General features: G+C 47.1%; 1 long non-coding RNA gene across 1 annotated transcript; it reads left to right on the plus strand.

Moving 5' to 3' along the window:
• Positions 1-5772: 5772 nt before the first annotated feature.
• On the plus strand, positions 5773-6704 carry LOC307205097. The gene is made up of 2 exons (XR_013833863.1): positions 5773-6219; positions 6502-6704. It is a non-coding gene; the product is annotated as an uncharacterized lncRNA (long non-coding RNA).
• Positions 6705-7167: the final 463 nt, after the last annotated feature.

The following is a 7167-nucleotide window of genomic DNA, read 5'->3' on the forward strand; positions in this document are numbered from 1 at the left end:
GTATGAGCGAACCTGGCATATTTATCTTCTGCTTTTTCATGTTTTTGGTGAGCGTTTGTGAAAGGAAGGCATACCGTTTGTTATACATCACTGATTAAAAGTAAGAGGTGAAGGTCAGGAAGGAATCACAGGTTTAATCTAGGTGAAGAAAGATGATATGGGTGCTGTGAGTCATCAGACTTAACATGAAGTCAGTCATGTCACTAAACCTTCTATGATATAAATAAGATAAAATAAATTGTAGCGAATTAGCCTGAGACATGTGGCACTGAAGGCAGGGGGGGCTTTAACCCTTTGTCCCCATCATGGTTCTGATCCGGAACACGGTCCCAGTGCTGTTTGCCCCAGGAGGAAGCTCTAACTCCCCGGAATTAGATTGTGAAGGGGCAAAGAGTTAAACGCCGCCCCCCCCCCCGGTCCATCACAACAATCCCTATCTGCTTCATCTCACTTTCTCCAGCAGCTGCTGCTTATTAAAACCAAATCACGGATGGGTTAGTGACATGATTGATGCCATGAGCAGTATGATGTAGAAATAAACATAGCTTTGGGGAAAGTGCCTTCCATCTTTCCATGATGGAAGGCAAAGGCAGCTTATTGACTGGAATCCAATGGCACTGCCCTCTGAAATCCCTAGAGCCATTTCTTCGCAACTAGTTTTTGTGGCTGTTTTTGTAAGTCAAAGGGGTAGGTGTGTGAGATATTGATAGTGTGTGTATACACACATGGGAGAGAGAGAGCTTTCTTAATCAAAATGAATATCTCACAAGTAAGAGCGTCTGTCATGTTGTATTTTGGACGGAAGCAAGGACAGCTTCCATGTATTGTGAGGACTCCAACTCCCATCAGTCCCAGTCAACTTGGTCAATGATCAGGAAAGATGGGAGTTGTATTTCAACAACTTGTGCGGTTGCCACACTGGTGACCCCTTGTGTAGATAATACTGAGCTATATGAACCTATGGTTAGAGTGGGAACAAGATGGGTTCCAATGTGCTCGCCCCCTTGCCTGGTGAACACACACACACACACACACACACACACACACATACACACACAACTTGAAAGTCTCTTCTTCCCCCCTTTTAAGAAGTGGTTGCCTGCAAAATGCACAAGCTTAGTCATCTACATTGACTGCCATGGTCCTGATCTGTGGAGTGAAGAAACAGAGAAAACAACTTGAAGATAACCTCCTTTGGTGAGAGAAAGCGGTTCAGCTAGAATCCCTCTTTTTGAACCCATGCTAAGGGCAGAAGGCTGTCCCTTGATAGCCCTTCAATAGGTAAAGGTAAAGGGACCCCTGACCATTAGGTCCAGTCATGACCGACTCTGGGGTTGCGGCGCTCATCTCGCTTTATTGGCCGAGGGAGCCAGTGTACAGCTTCTGGGTCATGTGGCCACCGTGACTAAGCCACTTCTGGCGAACCAGAGCAGCGCATGGAAACGCCATTTCCCTTCCCGCCGGAGTGGTACCTATTTATCTACTTGCACTTTGATGTGCTTTCAAACTGCTAGGTTGGCAGGAGCAGGGGCCGAGCAACGGGCGCTCACCCCGTCGCGGGGATTCGAACCGCCGTCCTTCTGATCGGCAAGTCCTAGGCTCTGTGGTTTAACCTACAGCACCACCCGTGTCCCTAGTCCTTCAATAGAGGACTATAAATTAGGCCACATGCGCCTCCTGCCTCCCCAAAGAACAAAGATGTGTGAATGGGGCAGATATGTGAAAAGAACCACGTGATGTTTGCCACCAACATCAAATCCCATTAGACTTCCGCTCTGATGCTGAAAATTATAATTTTTGACACCTAATACAGAGAAAGGAAGTCTCGGTGGCTCTCATACTTATTTACGACCTGAGACCAGTATAGGCCTTGAAAATCGGGCACATTAAATGCCTTTGCTTGCCCAGCCGATCATTTTAGCTGCGTCAGATTTTCTTCCTGAGATTTTGACTTGGCCTTCTTTGACCCTAGCTTGAGAAATAGTTTTCCCTAGCTCCTTCTCTCTCTCTCTCTTAAAAAAAAACGATAGGATGAGCCTGCCGGCTGTGTGGAACAGAACTCAACAGCAGAGGGCGGCTGCTATCTGTGAAGGGGCATCTCCCTGAGGGGTTTCTGGAGAGGTGCTGAGCTGTAGCCTTATTTGTTTTGACTGGTGGGTGAGGACGGCAGAAGGAGCAACGGCCCCCCTGTTCCATATAAAGCAGGCTTAGCAGCGGATACAAGGGTTTCTGCCCTTGAAATTCTGAGCAAAGCTTAAAGACTTTCAGTCAGAAAAGTGACAATCCTCTCTGGTGCAGCCCATGCCAGACATTTTGCTCCCTGAGGCATAGCAGCAAAGGAGACGTCACCAAGCCAAGGTGCACACTAGAATATTCAAGGCTACTCAGGTGTTGTTGATTTTTGGCACCTGAAGCAGAGAAGCCCATACATGCCTCTTCCCCCATCCTGGGAGTAAAAACTCAACAAAAGTGTGTTAAAGAGCTTAACAGCTTCATGGCACCCAAAATCAGTCTCCTGAGGTGTTTGACTCAGTTTACCTCATAACAGCCCTGCTGTTGTGCATTTTTTTATAATATCTTCTTCTGGTAAGGGTAGTCATGTGTCCTACTTAACAGAGGACAGTCCTCTATTTTAAGTGATCCTCTGTTAAAGAGCTTTCTGGTTTGAGTCTGGCTTAAAGATGAGGAGCCCTAAGAAACGAGAGCAGCAGGGGCCTTGAAGGTGCCATCAATAGGGAGCACCTGTCACCCAAGTCACCTGCCCACAGACTCCCCCCCCATATTTAGAAGTAAAGGTAAAGGGACCCCTGACCATTAGGTCCAGTCATGGACGACTCTGGGGTTGCGGTGCTCATCTCGCTTTGTTGGCCGAGGGAGCCGGCGTGCAGCTTCCGGGTCATGTGGCCAGCATGACAAAGCTGCTTCTGGCGAACCAGAGCAGCGCACAGAAATGCCGTTTAGCTTCCCGCCAGAGCGGTACCTATTTATCTACTTGCACTTTGACGTGCTTTTGAACTGCTAAGTTGGCAGGAGCTGGGACTGAGCAACAGGAGCTCACCCCGTCGTGGGGATTCGAACTGCCGACCTTCTGATCGGCAAGTCCTAGACTCTGTGGTTTAACTCACAGCACCACCCGTGTCCCATGTTTAGAGGTATTTCATTTCTATTTAAATTACAGTGGTCCCTTGGTTCTCAAACACCTTGGTTTTCAAATGGCGAAAACCTGGAAGTAAGTGTTCTGGTTTTCAAACGTTTTTTGGAAGCCAAACGTCCAGTGTCGCTGGCTGCTATTGTTTCCGGGGCGCCTGCACCAATCAGAAGCTGTGATTTGGTTTTCGAACATTTCAGAAGTCAAATGGACTTCCAGAATAGCGTAAGTTTGGCGCTTTTGTTTTTGCTGTTTATTTTGCATTTTTGTTTTTGAGGCTTTTTTGGTTAATTTGTTTTTGTGAGTGTGTGGTATCCAGTTCAGCTACTGATTGGTTGACTGTGTGAATGTGAAAATAGATAAAAGCCCCCCCCCCATCCGAACAATGACTATTATCAGCGCAGGTAATAAAAAATAATAATTTTAATTTTTATCATCATCATCAATAATAATAATAATAATAATAATAATAATAATAATAATAATAACAACAACAACAACAATAATAATTTTTATTTATACCCCACACCCAGCCAAGCTCAGGGTGGCTAACAAGCAATAAAAAAATAAGTTGAATGAATACAACTTAAAAACAAGATTAAAATACAAAATTAAAAGATTGAAACATTAAAATATTAAAATGCAGCCTCATCACAGGAGGAGAAAAGGAAAAAGGAAAAAGAAAGAGGGGGAGGGAATCAAATTGGCTCCAAGACAAAGGCCAGGCAGAACTACTCTGTCTTACAGGCCCTGCGAAAAGAAATCAGATCCTGCAGGGCCCTGGTCTCATGAGGCAGAGAGTTCCATCAGGCTGGAGCCAGTGTTGAAAAGGCCCTGGCTCTGGTTGAAGCTAATCTAACTTCTTTAGGGCCCAGGACCACCAGGGTGTTGTTATTTATGGACCTTGAGGCTCTCTGTGGGGCATACTGGGAGAGGCGGTCCCGTAGGTACGAGGGTCCTAGGCCATGAAGGGCTTTAAAGGTCAAAAGCAGCACCTTAAATCTGACCCTGTACTCCACTGGGAGCCAGTGCAGCTGGAAAAGCACTGGGTGAATATGAATTTTTAATAATTCCAGTAATTTAGCTTTAGTATGTATAATGGGACATGAATCCAATATCTCCATTCAGATAAGGTCTCTCCATAGTTTTTAGTTTGGTAATAAGTTGTAATTCAGCAACTTCTCTTTCAAGTGAATTTCTAAAATTCTTCTACAATAAGATAGCTACTTTAAGATCTTGTATAGAATGCAATTAGAAGCTAATTTTGGTCATCTATCCCTTTAAGAATCCGTTGCCCTTCCCTGTGGAACCAACTAGCCATAACAGTCCTCAACAGTTATAAGGCTGAAGTATCTGACGAAGTGTGTATTACACACGAAGGCTCTTACCTTGAAAACTTATATTGAGTTGATCTTTAAGGTACCACTGGAATTATTAAAAAAGATTTTTTCGTCTTGTTATTTATTATGACTATGACAGATCAACATGGCCTTCCACCTGAATCTGGTGTCCTTCGTAGCTGACCTCTCCCACGCACACTGTCATAGGCAATTTATTCTGGTTTTCAACTTTGGCTTTTGATCTCAAAACGTTCTGTTTATCACAGCTGATTCCTCTGTTCGTCTTGATTGGAATCGGACGGACCGGCCTGTGCACCATGCGCCTTGCTCTTCACAACCCTGATCTCAGGTAAGTGCCACCCATCAGGGAAGGATCTGTTACGATATGGATGCAATGCAGCTGCAAAGTGCTAGCTTGAAAAGTAAACATGATGGGAATGTTGGGACTGCCCGTGGGAATCAGAGGGAAAGTCTATTCACAGTGCGAAGCACCGGAATTAGCTCAGAGTGTAATATGAGCTCTTCCGTTTATTCCTCTCTAGGAAGTGTTTGTTACTAGACTGCTGGAGCTTGAAGAGAGCAGTCACGTTTTTTTGTAATGCTGCAAAGACAGAAATAAAGGCATGTAAATACGTTTCTGTCTTATCTCTTTCCCCTGCCCAGGGGGGGGGGGCAGGGAAGAGGGGGTGTGTTCTTCTCACGTTTGAGAAGAATCGCCGATCGAGACCTTGCCTGCGCCTGCTGGGGAATGCAGCCAGGGAGGTCAACTGGGAATCAAGCCGGGTGCCTAGGATTGTTGCCAGTTCCTCCTGATAAAGGGCTTGATATCCTGACAGGATCAGCCCTTGGCATGGTGCTGACAACTGCCATCCCTGCAAAACCACGTCACGTGCTCCCTGCCTCCCAGTGGCCCCTGGGTGTCCTTCACTGATGGATGCCAGGCAGCGCTTTTGAATGGGACCTCAGCTGGACTCCCATCCGTGGCAGCTGCCCACCACTTTACGCAACTCAAAATTAGCCTCAGGGATCCGTGGCCTGAGTGGATGGGAGTGAGCTTGGCTTCTTTTCAGAAGCGACACTGCCACTGGAGAGCGTCTGGGGACCCAGTGTCAGGGACTGGTGGCCTGGCTGGGCCAGGCTGATAAGCACCCTTCCAAGCTCCTTGGGGGCAGAGCTTTTGCCACTTTTTAAAGTGTTGCATCTTAAAGCACAACCTGAATAAAATATGACCTGCTGTGCTGCAGAGGTAGTATAATAATAATAATAATAATAATAATAATAATAGTAGTAGTAGTAGTTATAAAACAAATTATAAAACTACAGTAAAACATTAGCGTCAGCTTCTTTGCTTTAGAGTAAGAATACCAACCATATAAGCATTGCCATTCCTCAGCCAAGTTGTATCCAAGGCATTGCAGTGAGCGGTACAGCATAGCTAAATGAGCTGCACCCCCCCCCTTTGTGGGGGCTGAGGGTGTGATGGTGATGCCTCCCCAGCTGCTGCCATTGCCTGTGGGTTGACTGTGATGCCACAAAAACATTTGGCAGCTGAGCGGGTATAAATGTGGACCAAGGCGCAAGCCTTGGCACTTGCCCTCCCCAGAGAGAAATGGGCAGCTCGGTGGCACTCAGCCCTGGTGGTCTCCTGCCCCGTGGCAGCAAGCTGACAAGCGGAAGGAGGCAATCGCCTGGTGCTGGGATGCTGTGGAGCAAGGAGAAGGCAAGTACAAAGTTTACTTGCTGGTGGGATCGCTACCTGAAGGCGACGGATATTCAGCTCTGAAGCTCGTTGATGTCTGGCAATGGACCTGGCGAGGCTGCAGCTGGTGGGTGGTTGTTGGAAGAGTTTGCATTAGTGGATGCCATGAGGCCACACTGGCTGATATGGATGCAAAGTGGTTTGGAAGCCTTGTTTGTTAACAGGCAGCCAAACAGAGGAGGAGTCTGGGGGGACGCTGTTGGATGGGGGCCATCCCACTCACCTGTTTGCCTTTGCCTTACAGGTATGTCCAGAGCCGGTGAGGTTTTCCCCAAGTCCAGCCTTCAAAGTCAAGAAGAGAACCGCAGGACGTCCCTATTTACGTTGGAGAAATGAACGTGAAATACTGGCAGCGAACAATGGACAAGGCCGTGGCCGTCCCTGAGAGAAGGAGCTTTGAAGGAAGACTGCAGGCGGACATCTGCTGCATTGCAAGTGATGGGGCAGTGGGGAGAGAGAAGAAAATGAGGGAGGAAACATTAGGCCACATTAGGCCTAATTGGAAGTGCTATGAAGATGCTTTGAACAGGAATGGCTTCCCCTCAGGGATTCTGGGAACTGTAGGTGGTTAAGGGGACAGAGAGTTGTTAGGCGGGTTAGGCTTAGGCTTAGGCATAGGTTTAGGGTTAGGGTTAGGAGTAGAAGTAGAAGTAGGGGTAGGGGTAGGGTTGAGTTGGGGTAGGGTTAGGGTTAGGGTTCCCTTGTCAGGGAACTTTGGGAATTGTAGCTCTGGTTAGGGGGTAGGGGTAGGGTTCCCTTCTTGTCAGGGAACTCTGGGAATTGTAGCTCTAGTTAAACGTTAAGGGTTAGCATTAGGGTTAGAGTTAGGGTTAGCGTCAGGGGTAGGGGTAGGGTTCCCTTTTTGCCAGGGAACTCTGGGAATTGTAGCTCTTGGAGGGGAACAGGGGGTCTCCTAACAA

This window comes from Podarcis cretensis, assembly GCF_951804945.1.
Source record: "Podarcis cretensis genome assembly, chromosome: 16".
Taxonomy (NCBI): domain Eukaryota; kingdom Metazoa; phylum Chordata; class Lepidosauria; order Squamata; family Lacertidae; genus Podarcis; species Podarcis cretensis.